The 19,658-nt window shown below is 29.5% G+C and overlaps 1 long non-coding RNA gene across 1 annotated transcript; it reads left to right on the top strand.

The window, feature by feature from the left end:
- The first annotated feature begins 1,585 nt into the window (after positions 1–1,585).
- On the top strand, positions 1,586–6,358 carry LOC119678006. Its single transcript, XR_005252306.1, has 3 exons — positions 1,586–1,671; positions 5,151–5,287; positions 6,209–6,358. It is a non-coding gene; the product is annotated as an uncharacterized LOC119678006 (long non-coding RNA).
- Positions 6,359–19,658: the final 13,300 nt, after the last annotated feature.

Below are 19,658 nucleotides of genomic sequence, written 5' to 3'. Positions count from 1 at the left end.
TTTTACTATGTATGGTCTACATATACCTAGTGATTGCTTTTTGTTGGTTACAAATTGTGTCACCATATTAAGATGTATACCTATCATTTATTATTAGAATTTTCGATACATATAGATCAACTTTATAAATATAAAATTTCAAGTATTATTTACTAATGCTAAATGCGCGTTTAAAGTTTTATACATTGTGACCGAAAAGTTTTCGGGAAATTTTAAATAAAACGCAAAATTCTTAACCTTCATCAATATTTATTTTATCTCCTTCAAAATATTGCTCCATAGAGGATACCACAAATGCCAAACGTTTCTTCCAATCATCAAAACATTTTTATAGGCGCTTTCCGGTATGGCTTTGAGTTCCCTCTGCGAATTCTGTTTTACGTCTTCTATGGATTCAAAACGCGTTCCTCTGAGTGGTAATTTGAGGTTGGGAAACAGGAAAAAGTCACACGGTGCAAGATCAGGTGAATACGGTGGCTGTTCGATGGTATTTATTGAATGTTTGGCCTTAAAATCGTTGATAATGTTGAACAAATTGAGGTGAATCGGAACAAGCCGGGCGTTGACACGTCGCATACACAAATTGTCCACCAAAATCAAACGAGCCATCTCACGACCGATGCCTAGCTCTCGTGCTATCTCTCTAACACTCACATGAGGATTTTTGAACACGATTTCCTTTGCCTTTTCAATGTTTTCGTCGGTGGTAGAGGTCGAAGGTCGTCCAGAACGCGGCATGTCTTCGACGGTCGTACGACAGTCCTGAAAGGCTTTGTACCACTCATAAACTTGAGTTTTCGATAAAACTGATTCCCCATAAGCCTTTTGTAGCATTCGCAACGATTCTGCACACGAAATTTCGTTCGAAAAACAAAATTTGATGCAAACTCTTTGTTCAATATTTTTTTCCATTGTTTTTTTCGCAACGCACTACTGAGGTGAACTGGTTTCAACAGCTGCCGTAAACGAACTGTCCGACAGATCGCGGCTTCATTTGCCATAGTAATTAAGGACAGTGCTTGCCAATACATAAACTTAAAATATCGAAAAATATACAGCGCGCGAATTTTAAATGAGAATTTCCGAAAACCTTTCGGTCACAATGTATTAAAACACTGGTCGTTTGTCTTATATATGTAATATATTTGCAAATATTAGCTCAGCCCAATGTTTACAGTTTGGGTAATAGATATCAAAAATATTCTAATCTTGTTTTTGCTAATTTGTTAAAAAGGTAGTGTTCTGAAATTCCACCTGCAAGTCTGCAAATATATGCTTAAGAAACTGAGGAACCAGTTCCTTTTATGTAGAAACAAGTTACAACTCTTCTTGTACTTCGTCTTCTATACCAAAACAGTTTACAGCTGCGCAAATCTCTCACTACATCTCTCACGGCGCAAACCAGACAACTGCACAGAGTAGAGTATTTATAGATACTCATATGTTTGTCTCCATTCACTCTTTTAAATTGAGCTGTTTCTGTGTTGAGTTGTTATTATTATGAGTTAGTCCAATATTTTGAGATATTTGTATTTCAGTTTGTGTTTATTTTATACACGTTTGGTTTGTGCTCCCACTATTTTGATGTTTGGCTTAGTTTGGAACGAACTTCTTCTCAGATTTAACGCATTTGCGATGGATGAACAAACAGTACAATCAAGTATCAAAAATGTGCGTGTTTCTCTGTTTTTATAAAAAATATTTAAAATGTTATATTGAGTCACATCGTTAAAAAGTATATCAAAAAAAATTGTTTTTGAAGTGAAAATGTCTGCATTTATACTTACTAAACTTAAAATAATTTGATATGTTTTGATTAAACATATTCACTAAAAGGTTAAACTGATAACCTAAAGGTGATCATAAATATAAATTAAACAGAAGTAACTTAACAACGATTTCAATCATATAAGTTTTGTTTGTCTAACCACTTGAATTAATCTATATCACTATAATGATATAAAATTGTTTTTCCGTATTATCATGTAGTTATTGATTTGGGCACTTTTCTTGTTATTGAAAGTATCTCGTTATTTAATTATAACATGTTTCGTTTGCTTTCATATTTTTGGTTAATTGAAAGTGATCAGCGAAAGTGATCCCAGCAGATGATCGATCACAGAAACATGCGATGAGAAGTGAATTTGAAACAAGTTTGTTGCTTAAATCTTTTGTAATGAATCAGATAAATTATAGGTTGCACTTTTACGAATATATAGAAAATGTTGTCGAATCAAATATTATTTTTTTTCGTTTAAGTGTTTTAGATATTTCTGAAGAGCAATTTTAAGTTCAACACCAGTGAAAATTTTAATAAAAATACACTCAAAAATATGCCCTTAGTCATATTTAATTTAAAGTCGAAGAAAGATTTCAGTGTAGATTTTTTGTTCGTTTGTACAAAATTATTTTTTAAAATTTAATATAAGTATCAATAACAATATAATATTTGTTTATAATTTATTTTCTCTGGCAATAATCTCGTTCAATATTTTTAGTTGATGTAGGATATAGTTTAAAATAAAATTTAGTGTAAAATTTATTTAATTCTAATTTTTATTTTTAATATATTTAATTCAAAATTTATATTTTAGTTAATATTCTTCAAATTTTTATTGTATATTAATATACTAAAGTTTAATAAAAATAATTATTATGTATCAACTTTATACTTGTAGGTTTGGATTAGAAATTTGTATAATTTTAATTGAAGAAAATAATATAACCTTTTACTTCTTGAAGATGTTCACATGAAAAGCAGAAGAAAAATATTGGCTAAGACCAATTTTATTAAAAATTTAAATATGTAACTGGTTTCAAAACTAAACTCCATTAATCTAATCAATGTTTAACTGCTTTCATACTTTTTCATTGGTAATTATCGAATGTTATGGTGCCTTGCGCAACTAAATACTGTCTAGACGGCTTTCAATGTTTTACTAATTTTTTTAAATAAAAAATTGAAATCAAATCAGATAACCAAAATTTGACACTAACACCTAAATGACACCAATAAGCATATTATCGAGCATAGTTACAATCGATAAGAAATATTAAAGTTAAACTTGTAATTATTCATGGATTTGTTAGATTTAAATATTATTGAAATTTTTTATTTCAACTTACCAACACCGCATTATCAAATCTCAGAATGGTTATAGGCTCCTCGGGGAGGTATGCACATCTGAGGTCAATTATTGCTTAGTCTGATGAATGATAAACAATAATCGAGTCAAGGCGTAAAGAGGGGTTTTTAAAATACCCCGAATTAAGAAAGATTAGAAGTGCTCAAGTGCACTGGCTCAAATAGAAATAAAAAATATATTATATTTATTATTTAAAATATTATAATAATATAATAATATTATAATAATGTGGTAGTTATCTTTAAGGTATATATCAACAGATTCACGAATTTCATACAGCAATGTTTCAGATATTTTTTATTTATTTACGTTTCTAATGTAAACTTCAGCATTTGATTTAAATTTAGATGAAATTTACGTGTTTTTATTATTTTAACTGATGAATTGCCTTAGTTTTTCCAAATGAATTATTTTTAAAGAAAAATATAATTTAAATTCATTTGAAGTAATTGTGAGAAACTTGACGCAAGTATCTGTGCAGTGCGTGGCTTTATAAAAAATTATGGTAAATCTTAACGCAATAACTACGTTAAACAAGTGTATTCCCCTTCGGAGCGCATTCGTTTGAAATATTTTGTAAAATAAATTAAAAAAAAGTGTAATTAGAAAATTATCGCAGTAATTATTATGTTTTAATAATAATTTTAAGTGCCTTAGTTTAGTTAACAATTATTTGGGGCAAGCAAATATTTTCCGCTGTGCTGCTTTATGAGATTACTGGACCAGCAACAGACGCTCCCATTATTACCAGTAAACCAAAGCATAAATGTGTTTCATATTGTATTCAAATAACATAAATGATTAAATATTTATTTAAAATTAAGTGAATTGTTAGTAAATTTCTTGAATTATATTGTCATAATAAAAACACATAACTTAATCTAAAGAAACTGTCGGTAGTGGAATACATATTATACATGGGTCTTCTGTAGTATATATATAACATAGTAACATTCAAACAAGGCACTGAAACGCAACTATGTGTGCTAGTAATCTAGTAATTAACAAATGAGAAGATAGATAGAAGTAGTAAAATATAATCACCACATACCTTTTCTTATATACTCCTTCAAATTATTCCAGTGTGAAATTTTAAAATAACAATTTATTTATTTTATAGTTTGTTTTTAAACTCTATTCTATGAAATTATGTTTTTATACGACATTTGACACTGACAATCCAGTTTCTAGTCTCTGCGGCACACTTTTGACTTGTGCTTCACTTCGGACTAATTCTTTAACAGTTCAAATGTCTGTCGAAATTTTTATTATGGTAAATATTATAAGTGTGTTATTCATATACTTTTGAGCAATAAATAGAGATTCCTAGAATTTCTAGTTTTTCATCTCATATTTAGAACTATAAAAAACTCTAAAGGGGTCACATTAGTGTGGCATAAAATAGTTCACTAATCTTTTGAATATGTTTGTTGTCACAGTGAAATCACTGAAAGGGTACTCGCATAGGGAGAAGAACTTAAAAGGCTAAGAAAAGTTCTTTAAAATCACTTTCATCTAAAAATTTTATGGTGACATTAAAGCACAATTAATATGATATAAATTTATTTATTATATAATACCATTAAACAATTCTTGAATAAACAGTAAATATAAAAAAATTATATATGATACACATAGTAAGAGTTGTTGAATCGGATTGTTGAAGATTTATGTTTGACAATACCAACAATTTTGCCAGCAGGTTTATTTTTCAACTGCCAGATTTTAGTATATATCTCTTTTTACGTATTTCGTATGTTAAAACATAGTACTAAGTTCTTAATTTAATTGTTTCTATTTTATTCTATTGGATTGCAATTTAAATGTTTAGACGTTAAACAGCTACAGAAGTAGACAAGTTAAGGCTCTTACTTTAACTTATTTAATTAATTTATGCACTGAATATATTCATGTAGGCATATAGATTTTATATACACACATTTATCAGTTTTATATAAAAGTTCTTTAAATTATTATTTAATTTTATACTCTCTTTAATTTTAGTATAAGATTATGGCCTGATGAATGCTGTCAGCACACAGTTTTGAAGAGATTATTGCTTAAATATCAGAATGTCGTCACAATGGTGGATGCTTCACAGATATGTATATGAAGTTAAGGGTTGAAAGACATAATTTAAGGTGAGCAACATGTCAACATCATTAAAACAATTGATAACATTTAGCTTATATTTAGTTGTATTTAGTATAGCTCAATAAGTATTATATTATTATAATCTTCAAATATTCAATAGATTTTCCGCCAGTTTGGCATGTGTACCAATATTGCAAAAATCACAAACTCTAAGGGCCAGAGTAATATATTATCTTCGTTTATCTTATGTAAAACTATCACGCATGGCAACCGTTAATTGTTTACTTATGTTTTAAATAATGCTAAATGTCCTGAAAGAATTTATTATGCACAAAACGCTGGTTAGTAGCCAGGCCTCTAGCTAGTAACTCAAAATGTTTATCTTATAAAACGGTCATAATGCTTTGAACGAATTGAATGAATGAATACGTATGTGTTTTAATATAAACCTTCGATTTCTTTGATGATTGAAGTCTCTCAAAGTACCCCTGGTTAAGTGTATAGCAACGCCATATGTGATTACTTCAAATTGCAAGCTTAACTTAAACAATTATCTGTGCAAGTCTTAGCAACACATTGCTAAAATCAAAAACTATTGCAAATTTGATTTATGTTCATTTGCTATACTTTTTTGGATTCTTATAAAACAGAAAATTCAGAGAAAGAATATATACACAATTTCATAGTTAAAAATCTGCCTCACATGTGTAATTACAGCAGTTCGACTACATAGTTTTTTCTACATAGTTTCAATATATTGAAAGCTTTTGGAATGCTGGGTGATTTAAAAAAACTCGTTCATAACAAAATACATCATTCTATCAAATCTACATCAACTAAGAAATCTTTTATTTATAGCTATATGTTATTAGAGTATCCCAAAAATAATGAACGAACTTTTTAGGTTCATCAATACATGAGACAGATGCATTATTATCTATAACGAATGAATTTCTTCTTAATTTCAGATGCAGTTGAAATAAATTGGCTGGCCAACTATTTTAAATAATATGAAGACGATAGGAGGTCACAATAACAACTTATTTGGACTGTTAAGCGATTTACAATATTATTGCCATGTTGCTCCTGGTTGATTTGAGGTTAAAAAAATTATTCAGTTTGTGGCACAACAACAATATAAAAATAATAATAATGAATTATTATAAAATAATTATATAGTTACGAAGAAAAACAGAAAATTACACGCAGTACCAATGTCATGGAATGTTAATAATTGGAAAGATTACATATCCTGTAGAAGTCAGATTGCAATGAAATATAAAATGGAATACAAAAAATTCATATTTTTAATTTATTAAAAATAAATAAATGTGGAAGAATTAAAAATATTTTCTTATATTTATTTAATTTATTCTTAAATATTTATATCTTCTTCTCTCCAAGTACGGCAGAGGCAATGTTGTAAGCATTGATTTGTGACGTCATTCAAGTATCGACCCAAGGCATTTTCATAGAAAGTGTTTAGTTATTCGTGTAGTTTTTTTTTTTTATTTTCCAACACTAAAGCCATTAGGTTTTTGTATTTTACCTAAGATAAACTGCGTCTTCGCCATGTTAGTTGGTTTTTTTTTTAAAGTCACAATTTTCCATTTAAGCTCCAATAATCATAGAAAGTTGTTTTAAACACATATTTTGAGCATTTCCCAATGATATTAGTAATTGTTGAAGTACCAGATGTTCTCGACCTACCATATGATCACGTGTTTACATGCAGACAGTTCTTGCAAAATAAACAAGTACATCGGGCGTACCCTATCCGACAACCATTATGAGGCAGTCGGCCTCGTATGAGACCTCGGTCGGTCTTCCTTACTTTATTTTATTATTTCACTTTTATTTTTAAGTTATTAGTTCTGCTCATTTTTAAACGAAAGCATTTCTATCGCATTAAAACTAAGATTTAGACTAAGATTAAAATGAAATGCTTGAGTAAATATATTTTTTAAAGTATTTTTGTTCACATTTTGAAATGAACGCTTTTTTATTAAAGAATAATTAAAGAAAATATGGCTAAATTCTTTAATTTGTAGTCCTTTAGAAATAAAATAAAGTTTACTGAGCTTAATATGCAACACTGAAGATTAACTTCATACATAAAATAGAAAATAAATTGAATAAAAATGCATAAAAATGCCTTATGGCACAGAATTGTGTTCTGAAAGTTTGTAGATAGATACTCCACCAATAATTCTGCAATTAGTCAAATATGTAAGCAGAATTAAAAAAATGCTATGACAAAAACATGTTGAGAGTGCGGTAATTGTTAGAATATAGCAACTATGGTCCAATAAGGAGCTACATAGCAAAAACACAATCAGTTAATCGTGTTGCCAACAGTAGCAAAAGGTTTTAATTGGCTGCTGTCTTCAAGTAGCAAGTGTTGTTCAAAGCAATCCCAAAACAGAAACCAAATATTTGCACTGCCATCAGGTAATTCAGACAAAAACCAACATTTTTTTGTATAGTCATGGGTGCGTTAATCGGAAATCTTATGGATGTTGTTAACATGAACGCGTTAGAGTAATTTTCTCAGCGGACGAGACACACTAGCACAAGATGCAGAAGTTGCTAATTTGTAAGATTTTTCAAAATTTTAAGATTTTTTATTTTATCGGACTTACTTCATGCTATTGATCTAAGCCGAACGAACTGTATGCCTTAAATTTAAAATGCTTAAATATTCCCTATACATTGACGAAAGCTATTAAATCATTGTGTTTGAACACATTGAGATATTTTATAGAAAATCTTTATTCAACAAAAAACTTCTGTCTTAAAGCAATTTCACTGTTAGCAACTTATAAAGGATAATTTATTTATTCTTAGATAAAATAATTATTTTAAGTACACTGTTGTCTATAATACGTAATAATAATGGATCATTTTAATAATTCTAAACTAGGCTTAGTAATGGCAATTTTGTAATAATACAAGATGTTATCATTTTTTTAATTTAAAAATACGGTTAAAAAAATTACCACCGTATATTGATGCAATTATATTCGCGATTTAAATTTCTAATAGATATATAAAATTTCTTTCAATGTATCTCTTCGACTAGCAGGAATTTGATTTATATTTGTTTATTGAAAATAATCTTATTAATTTTATTATTATGTTGAGGCTAGTTGAGTCAGTGCACCTGACCACTTTTACTGTCTATTAACTGCGAGGTTTCTTCAAAACCCCTCTTTGCGCCTTGACTGGACTATTGTTTATCACTTCATCAGACTAAGCAATAATTGACCTCAGATCTGCATACCTCTCTGAGGAGCTTGTAACCATTCTGAGATTTGATAACGCGGTGTTAATTAAAATTGACATAATCTTGTCTTGATATTTTCGAAAAATCTATAAACATTGTAAACAGAGTATACGTCAATACATAAAATTTAAAAAAATTTCATATTATGAGTTATGTAAAAATATTTAATAAGATATTCAAAAAGGTTTGTAGCTTCTTTTAATAAGTAAACTATGGAATTTGTATTAACTATTGCAGACTGGAACTGTTGTGCCATTTTCAGGCAAGAAGTAGGTACAGCTATATCAAAAAATATTCTATTAAAATATAGACTTCCGAATAAGATATGAAAGAAGTGAATTAAGTCAATCAACAAATTTTATAGAAGCGACAACTCTATTGTAAGAGTTTGCAATACACATCACACTACTTACTTGTAAGGGTTGAGTTGCATTAGATCTCGAAATTCTTGAAATTGCAAACATGCAAATATGCAAAGTAATGCAACACTTCAGCTCACCTTAAATTCAAAGTTTGAATAACCTTCATATAAAATTTCGCTGAATCATACCACAGCAGCCGACAGCATAACATAAAGCAACTGCAACGAGCTGATATTAATCTATGTTGAAACATGTGATCATCCTTTAGGTAATGTGCCTGAAATGGTAAAAAGGACTGTGATTACAACTTGCTCATTACAAGAATTTATTACGTGACGTTGATGTTGACGCCAAAGTCGAGGTTAAAGTGCCGCCATAGCGAAAAATGTAAATTTCATAAGAATGGGTTGAGGTCTACCGTCTCTGTAAAAGCGAAATGAAAGAAAATTGTAATTGAGCAGCACACAAATTTCAGACTTAATATGCCGCTGGCATAATCTTATTTCCATTGTTGCTGTGATCTACAATTTGAAGCCATCAATCACGATCTCAATTTGCATAAATCAAGAAAAGTGTCTGACATTCATTCAAGAAGCAAAAGTGCCTCCCTAATGTTTCATGCCTACAAATCGACTTCTAAGCAGAAGAAACTCTATCCTTTGATTTTATTGTGTTTTGCCCAGCACATCATTACTGCAAAGTGCCATTCGCTGCATTTTGTTGAGTAAATAAAATTTCATATTACAGTATTCTATTGTTTCCTGAGATACTCACTTCGTTCAATATTTTCTGTTTTTACAAAGTACATAACTTATACGATTTGTGTACTCTCTAGCTGCATAAATAACTCTTCAAGGCCACGATTTAACTTCATTAAGGAAGGGTTAACGTAAGGAATAAGGCCGTAAATAGCGAAGAACAGATTTTGTTGAAAAATGAACTTGGTACTTATACCTAAGTTAATAGACGGATTCCAGATATTTGCATTTTTAAAATAAATATAAAAAATTTTTTTTAGCCTGATCACACAAAAATAATATATCAATTTATAAAAAGGTTTTTTTTCGAAAAGTAGTGAACTACAACAACAAAAATTCATGTTTATATTATTTTAACTAATTGAATTTTTGGCTACCAAATACCCATCATGAGTGATCTTGGAAATAATTCTTGTATTTAATTATTCGTAAATAGTTTTTTAAGACTGCAAGTACCAGCAATCGAACTCGTGCTCTGCCAAATTTGATGCTCAGAGTCAGCGCTCCTTAACCAACTGACTCAAAGCCGTACTTGACTTTTATGTACACATTTTTTTCTGAAGTTGTGTTAATTTGCAGTAAAAGTTTTATTAAAAAATTCAATAGTTATATTTATATTAGATCGAAATCTTAAACCAGCTGTGGAATAATTGAATTAATTAATCATATTTTTTATTGAAACCAAATTGAAATGAAAATGATACGGTATATATTATTTTCTTTATAATATATAATATATATATAAATGTAGAAAACAAATATTTTAAGTTTATTTTGCATAAACAGACTAGATTAGAGTATTTGGTGTTTATTCCTTATATACCATGTTTTATATATAAAACAGGATATATTTACATATATACGATTACGACCTAAAATAAATAAATTATTGTTGTTACTTTTCAATTTATATTTAAATAGCAAAAATGTTTTAATTGGACATGGAAGGTAAGTAATATTTCGAATATTTATAGAAATATCAACGATTTCATTTATCTGTTTATTTTTTGGTAAGAATTGGAACCTAAAATGGTTGTTAAAATCATTTGTCGTTCACTTACGACACACCCAACTTCAAGCTCTTCAATATTCAAGACATGAAAGCTCAATATTTCAACAACTTTTTTATTTTCTTATTTTTCTTTTGTGTAAAATTATCTATCAAAATATCATGGGATATGACTTCTCCGTACAAGTACCTTACATATGTTTTATGAGTTCATTTCAAGCTAAAATATTGCTTTTAAAAATATTTTAATTGAAATGGCGACAGTTTTTTGAAAATATTAAAACATTAAGAATAATAATAAATAAATAAAAATCATAAATCATTGGCTGTGAATGCCCTTTCAAGCGTGCTTATGTCTTAAAAGTATTTGTGTCAAGAATATCAATGTCGCCTTCGGTGAAGAGGAGTGCTGCCAGAAGTCCATATAAAACCACTTTTAATATTTTTGTTGTTGTAATCGTAGAGTAAATCTAAAAATAAAGATATACTTAAGAAAGTGTAGGAAAGAAGTGTTTGCAAAACATTTATTTAAATTTATATATTTATTATAACGGTAATAAGACCTAGTAAATTTGTGCATAGTTATATAGCGTTAGGGCAGCGCCGGCCTTTGCCGGTCTTGAACACCAATGAGAGAAGTGAAAAATTACAGTTCAAAGAAAACAATGCTGCCAAAGTTAATAAAAGAAAGTATGAAATAAGAAATTGCAACTAGTAAACAGAACCAAGACAGACGTTTAGTTACACCTACCATAAAGTTGGTAAACGAATGCTGGTGGTGGATAGCTTTAGAAATTCAGTTACGAGGAGCTACGAGATTTCCACTGTTGATGATTAGAAGTTAAAAAATGAGAAATAGTAGAACATTTTTTTTTATGAATATATAAAAGACAAATTCCACAGCTAGCGAGTATACCGGTGTTGCCACCTTGCCACGTCGGTTAATAAACACATTAAAACACAAATTGAACACATTAAAATCGTCAAAATATGTTTGACCTTAACATTGTATTTTTGATAAGTAATAGAATAGTAAGATATGCTGAAACCTCGAAAGGGTTTTTTTAACCTTTTAACTTTTTATTTAATACTTTTTAAATTTAATCAAGATATTTCATTTCATTAAAGACTTCTATAGAATTAATAAACCAGATACTAGAACAGGATAAGGATATAATTTATTAATAATTAACTGACTTAATAAAAATCAGTGATAAATACATAAAAAGATAAGGAAATTCTGTTTAGAACCTCAATCATTTGAAAATTGTTAATTTTTAATGTCAAATAAATATAAAATTAAACTCCTCCAAATATCAGATTAAAATTTTAGGAGGAGTTTACATGAAAATTAAAGTAAAAAATAAATCTTCTATTAGAGAAGACAATGGAGAACTTAGAAAATATTGGGAAAATCGAAGAGAAACTGAAAACGAAATATCTCCAATGCTTAAAATGTCAAAGGTAATTGAGATATCCACTGTAAGTAACTTTTTCAATATCGCTGTTTATATCTTGTGTATTCAACATTTAAATTTTTTTGATTTTGTTTTCAAAACCTGCACTTCAGTAATTTTATCTATTTTTCAAAAAAGTCAAATGTAAAGTATACACAGATGCCATTTAAAGCAATTTATAAACTTTCGAACTGCCTGCCTTTAGTAATGCACAATCTTTAACATTTGCATTATGATTGATTGATGTGTGAAGAATGCACGTATGAAGGTCTTCCACTCGATTTAGTTGCGCTTTATGCAATCTTATGTGACGGATTGAATTTCATAAAAGACAAATTATTTAAATACTTGCATTTGTGTGAAGAATCAAGTTGTTTCATTAGTGAGATCATTAATAATGGCAGTGCAATCATCATCAGGAAATGCACCACGACTTGAAACGCATCTACTTCAGCTGATGGGCAGCAGCGAATAGAAGCGCATTACATTGCGTCGGGAATATAAAAAATACCTCAGATATAATTTTTCCATTTTCTGAAGGCGATATTGGTTAAAGATCATCGCAGTGAGAGTGTGTGGTGACGTGGCAAGAAGTTCGGCATTGAAAGTGAGTGGCGCCAAGGTAACAAATGCTGTCAGAAAATTTATGAGAAGTAATTTTAAAAATTAAGTTGTTTTAAGATAAATGAAGACTAAACTCATTTATTTATTGCATGATCGGTTGATCGGTTAATTGATGCGTGCCAAAGATTGCGTTGCTTTTCCTCAAAATAGCTTACTTTATTTATTTCTGTAAATAATAGCAATTCGTTATACCCTGCCAAACCCATAAATGTTATAATGTTAATATAATTCATTAATATTAACAATGTTGATTTTTATACAAAGCACACTGTTGTGGACACAGGGACTTTAAAAGTTTTAAAGGTGCTTGCAAGTCAGTAAAGGAGATATTTGGAAATTGTGTAGAGAATACATACATATTCTGTTACTTCAGAGGCGTAGTATTTCAATTTTAAGGAAATTACACACAGGTTGTCTATAAGTCAAAAGTTTATTTATTCGAAATTGAATTCTAAGAACTCTATTGGAGCTCAATAAAATTATAACTCTAGAAAATCATACTACAGTTCAATTTTCAGAAGGAAATATACTCGCCGTATTTGGACATTTGTTTAAAAGGTAAGACAAAAATAAATCGGGCACTGGGTTTTATTGGAGCGGAGCTTTGCTACCATGACAAATATTTTGTGCACATTACTGATCGTCATTAAACAGAAGACTAAGAATCAAAATTTCAGCCATTAGGGATATTCTAATACTGGAGAATGATAGACACTTCCAACTCAGTTTCGTACTGGAATACACAAAGACAGATAGTCACAAAGAATGTACCTAGAAAGCTTATCTACTTCTGATATATTCAAAATAATGAAATAACGGTCAAAGTGCCAACTAAATGCACTTGAGTATAGAAAGGAAAAATTAAAAATTGCAGTCAACTTTACTAAAGATTATTATGAAAGTACGAAAATAGAAAAGCAACAAATTGCTAGCTAACTGCACTAAAAATAATTGAATAAACATGAGAAAAAATTTCTATAGAAAATTTTTGCAAATAGTAAAAATTGTAAATATATTTTCAATTACTTATGTTACAATCATCAATTTTCTGCTTCTTGCAGTTTCCTATCATAAAATTTTTGAAGGTGTAACCCACATTTCTGTTAAGCCGACAGTGAGAATAAATGCATTTGAACTTTGCTCACGCAATTTCTAAACTTTTATGTGTGGCCAAACATTAATAAATTCATTAAAATATTTGGAATATTTTCTAAGGGTTAGAGTTTATTAACTTTATTAATTTATCAAAAGAATTTAATTAAAATTTTTGAAAAGCAACACAAAGAATTTAAAATTTTCTGTCTTCTGACTGTTTGAAGATATTGTTTGATTAAAGATATGAGCATACTATTTCAATATTAGCTTTGTTTTATAGATAATAAAATTAGTATGTTATTTTGTTGTGCAAGTTATAAATTAAGAAATTTAATTTAAATAATATATAGAAGAAAGTATTTGAATAAGAGACCACTTTGTTTCGGATCTGCGAAACTTTGTAGGAACATTATTTTCCTTTACTTATGATAAATGAATAGAACAAAGTTAGTGTCGTAGAAAAAGTTGATTGAATGGAACAAAAAACATTTTGTTAATCCTAAAAAAATGTGTGAATGTCGAAAGTATATTTTTATTATCAGAATTACTTAAACTTTTTAAAAAGTTCAATTTTTAGAAAAGTGAAAAAATAAACGAAAAAATGGTCACTAAATTAATTATTTGATTACTACTTAATTACTACTTCAAAGGAGTGCGTGAGAAACTAAGTTGGTTAAATAGAATCCTAATACGATAATTATTTTTAAATCAAATAAATTAATTAGTCTGATTTAATGAATATTAAAACCAACAAATTAACATTTGGCAAGATAATTGCGCATTTTGATTCGGTTAGTTTCACACGCATTTTTGACATAATTTACTCCAGTGTAAGTATTTGTGTAAGTCCTGAGAATGACTAAAATTGTCAAGACAAATTATTATTACTTTTGGCCACACCTTCTTTGCACAACTTGCACTTAAGCCATTTGGATCCAATGATAATGTCAAAAGCAGTAAGAGATTGGTCAAATACTGCGCCAAATATGGGAAAACGATACTACTGCACGATTGCTACTACTACGACTATAAAGTATAGTGGAACATATTGTAGTGTCATAATCTGCGAATTCATTAAGATACAAGTATATTTCAAGTGGAAAATAATCAATGGAATGCGACCTGTGTACAGTTTTGTTTAGTCAGAAAATAATTTGGCAACATATTTCATACCAATAAGTCAGTACAGGGTATTGTAAAGAATTGCTTGGTTATTTAATTATAATGTTTACTTTGTGCATAAAACTATTGAAAATAGTTTTGAATTCTGTCGAAATAAGTACAGGTTACATTATCACATATGTAAGAAAAAAATTGTTACATATTTATATCCAAGGCCATACATATTTGATGCAATTACCACAAATTTTAATTATATATAAAGTTGAAGTTACGTTCGTATCTTAGTATCTTTTTACGTTTTCTCTTAAAACAACATGATCCTTAGCAAATTGCTAACAGTTGTGTATCCATAGTTAGAATAGAACCTTTTTAGAACCTTAGAACCTTTTCTTGGTCTTCATATAATCTTTTTATATTCAATTTATATATTCTTTACATATTCGCTTCCAATATCATTTTCGACATACTCCCGCATTATATTCTTTAAATATACTCCAGTCAACGAATAACAACTTCATGACTTTAATAATATTTTCATCTTGAACTCTTTTGATAGTATTTAACTCTTTTAAATACCGAATAAAAAATTTGAAATGATTATATCTTTGTTAATGAGATTAATAGATTAATTGTATGAGCAGGTAATACCCACACTACATTATAATATGTTTCAATCAGGCGTACTAAAGTTTTGCGTGTTGTTTGTCATTTCTCCTTTAGGCAATAGGAGTTAAGAGGGTTTTGTGCACTCATCGAACAAATTACTACATCCACAATAAATATTTTGTGCAAACAATTGCATCTAACCGAATAGTAGACACTCAGTTCTCTACATTAAGGCTGGAATGTCTCCTGTTGAAAATGTTTCATTATCAGATGCAGATACGAGATATTGATCGAATATTCTGCTCCAGACCCAAATCAAAACCGAACAGTGACAAATAATCTAACTAAAGGTGTTATCTGCTTTCAAGCAGATCCATTACTGTATTAATGCAGACGTATGTTTACTCGGTTTCTTCGGAGAAGAATATAATGGTAAAGAAGAACTATGTTGTTAAATTAAAGATCACCTGGTATATCACATCAATAGTGGTTCTCTCAGTTATTTCTTACAACTTTGAATAAAAAGTTGGCAGTTCTTAGAAAAAACAATTAGAAATTAAATATTTTTTTGTTTTGCAATGGTACTTCTTGTATATATTTGCTTAGTGTATAATATAATCTTAAAGTATAGGCTCTTATAAATAATATAACAAAAATATTTTTCATCTAAAATCTAATATCTTTTTAAAAACTTGCTTTTATATATTCTAGCATAAAGTAAATAAATGCATGATATACATTTTTTATACAATAATATATAATTATTGGAAATTTCGAAATGTCTGACACCTTAAAGTTTAGAACTTTCTATATTAAATATATTCTAGCATATCAATCCAATTAAGTAATTATTTATTTTTATACATAATAATTACGCTTACTTAAACTTAGTGCTAGTAAGCTACATATTAGTGATGAGTTGAAGCACTTTTTTTTAGTGTTTCATCAATTTTTAATTAATGAACTGGAAAATGTGAGCCCACAATACGTTGTTAATGATGCAGGTCCTTAAACACAGCGGGTTGCTGATAATTGCAAAAAGAAATTGTTATAAAAATCATTCAGGTCTCCACGAAACGAGATGTGGCACATTATTTTAATAATTATTATTATTATTACTTCTATATTTTTTCAGAGATTAAGGATTATGCAAAAGAGTTTCAGTTTAATCTAATGCGTGCTATTATTTATAGATAATAAACCGATTTCTTAGTGTCAGTAAGGTTTGCTCTTCTTCACCTTGTTTGAAATAACTGTTGACAGGGATTTTCTTTGTTTTGTTTAAGGTGCAACCATTACAACATATATTTTAAATAAACGTTGATATTAAGATAGCCGTTCATAAGCGGAAAATAATAAACGAATAGTAACACATGTATGTGGCATTGCCCAAGTGGACATAACTTAAGTTAAAAGTCAGTTCAAGTTATTTTAAATTCAATTTATTTAAGTAAAAAGTATTGTAAACAATAATATGAAGAGTCAATAATAAATAAATAAATTATTTAATTTGCAATATCAATAAACAATCTATAAAAAGTTTCTGCTGAGCTCATGCTGTGGTATTTTGAATATGGTTTAAAATTATAAATCATATGATGGTGCGTTGTACGTGAATGGATCCACTAATTAATATATATATTCGTTAATATAATTCACCCTGCTATGGTTTAGTACGATCTGGGCCATATGCCGCAAATTATCTTAAGTATTATAAATGTCATTACCCTTTGCTTTGCTATTGTTGATAATTTAAGCGCTACTGATGATCCCAGCACCGTTGCGTAATAAAACTCTAGTCAAGCATCACTGTGAAATCTGCATATTGACTTGACTATAAATCATATATGATGACATTTGCTTTATAAATGATTCATGTCTTTCAAATCAAGCACAAGCGATTGTTAAAACATATTCGTAAAGTTTTGTAATACCTTCCGTTATATATATTCGATTTAACTAAGCTTGTATAAAAACAGTTTTTAAAATATTTAAGATACGAAAAAGTGTTTGATAAATATACAATATGTATAGAAATTTATTTCTAAGCCGTTCCACTAAACAAAAATGTTGCACACAACAATTCGCAACATGAGACCTACACAAGCCATCAAATAACAGAAAAATTAATAATGGAAACGATACATCATGTGTTAAATAATAAAAAATATTTCTCTTATTTCTAATGCATTTTGCTCCAAGCTAAATACTTACTCTTTTCGCATTCTAATAGAATAAAATAAAGAAAAATGACTGAGGCATATAGAAATAGTTTTCGTTCGATTTGAGTAAGTATAAGCTTACTTACTATCGTATGTGCCGGCCATATCTTGTCATTGCTGAAAGTACTGTAAAATTCAGTTAGCTCTGTCAGATAACAGATGTAGTTTTTATGTAAAACACACTTTAAACATGACTCATTGCACTGTTAGTAAATGACTTCCTTGAAATGATGAATGACTTAACATGCATCTATGGCTAAACGGCAATTTTCATATCATTTGCATTTCATCTTTCACATTTTCTTACCTTTGATCGGCCGAGTGTATTGAAACGGTTCCAGCTCTGCGAAGAATATAAAATAAGAAGAATTACATTAAAAAGACTAATTTTAATATTAATATCGCGAAATATAGAAAAGAATTGAGGAAGTGAATTTTGTGATTGATAGCAGCAATAAAGTTTAAGACTTGATAGCAGCGCTGTGTATCAAGTCTCAGAAGTTCCCGAGACATCATTAGGTTAACTTAGCATCTTTTGGGTAAGTTGATATTTAATGTAAATTAATAATTAAAATGGTAATTAATAATAATTTACATTTATTCAGTAAAAAAACACTTGAAGTATGTGCTATGAGAAGTCAAGCACTTTTTATTGAATATATTTTTACTTAGATTCTTTTTCTTTTAATCTATCAACTGCTTAAAGCTCCACCCTATAGAGGTATTCCAATTTTACAAATTGTGAACTCTACAAATATTTTAAGTTTGTGACAACATGAGATATTGATTTAACAGATATAACAACTCTTTTAATCCTAAAACGTCGTGGCTTGTCAACATACATGTGATGATTTTACAATCAAATCGAAAATACATTGTGACCGAAAGGTTTTCGGAAATTCTCATTTAAAATTCGCGCGCTGTATATTTTTCGATATTTTAAGTTTATGTAGTTTGGCAGCACTGTCCTTAATTACTATGCCAAAAATGAGCGCGATCTGTCAGACAGTTCGTTTTCGGCAGCTGTTGAAACCAGTTCACCTCAGTAGTGCGTGCTGCAACAGAAGTAAACATATATGTCGAAAAACAAACAATGACAATACCTGTGTAAAAACGACAAAGAACTGGTTGTGCACTTAACAGAAATTCCCTGTCGGTGGCTTCTTTCTGGCGAACGAACATTATATTACAGGTGTGGCATGAGGAATCGCTCTGCAGAATGACTAAGAAAGCTTCGCATGGGGAATCAGTTTTATCAGAAAATCAAGTTTATGAGTGGTACAAAGCCTTTCAGGACGGTCGTACGACCGTCGAAGACATGCCGCGTTCTGGACGACCTTCGGCCTCTACCACCGACGAAAACATTGAAAAGGCAAAGGAAATCGTGTTCCAAAATCCTCATGTGAGTGTTAGAGAGATAGCACGAGAGCTAGGCATCGGTCGTGAGAGCTATCCGCCGTAAACGGCCTCAATTGTGGAAGGATAATTCATGGATTTTTCATGACGATAATGCTCCCTCGCACCGAGCCAACATTATCAACGATTTTAAGGCCAAAAATTCAATAAATACCATCGAACAGCCACCGTATTCACCTGATCTTGCACCGTGTGACTTTTTCCTGTTTCCCAAACTCAAATTACCACTCAGAGGAACGCGTTTTGAATCCATATAAGACGTAAAACAGAATTCGCAGAGGGAACTCAAAGCCATACCGGAAAGCGCCTATAAAAAATGTTTTGATGATTGGAAGAAACGTTGGCATTTGTGTATCGCTTCTAATGGAGCATATTTTGAAGGAGATAAAATAAATATTGATGAAGATTAAGAATTTTGCGTTTTATTTAAAATTTCCGGAAACGTTTCGGTCACAATGTAG

The sequence above is a fragment of the Teleopsis dalmanni genome, chromosome 2, assembly GCF_002237135.1.
Source record: "Teleopsis dalmanni isolate 2A chromosome 2, ASM223713v2, whole genome shotgun sequence".
Taxonomy (NCBI): Eukaryota; Metazoa; Arthropoda; class Insecta; order Diptera; family Diopsidae; genus Teleopsis; species Teleopsis dalmanni.
Note: the sequence above shows the minus strand (reverse complement) of the source record. Positions and strands in the feature narration are given on the sequence as shown.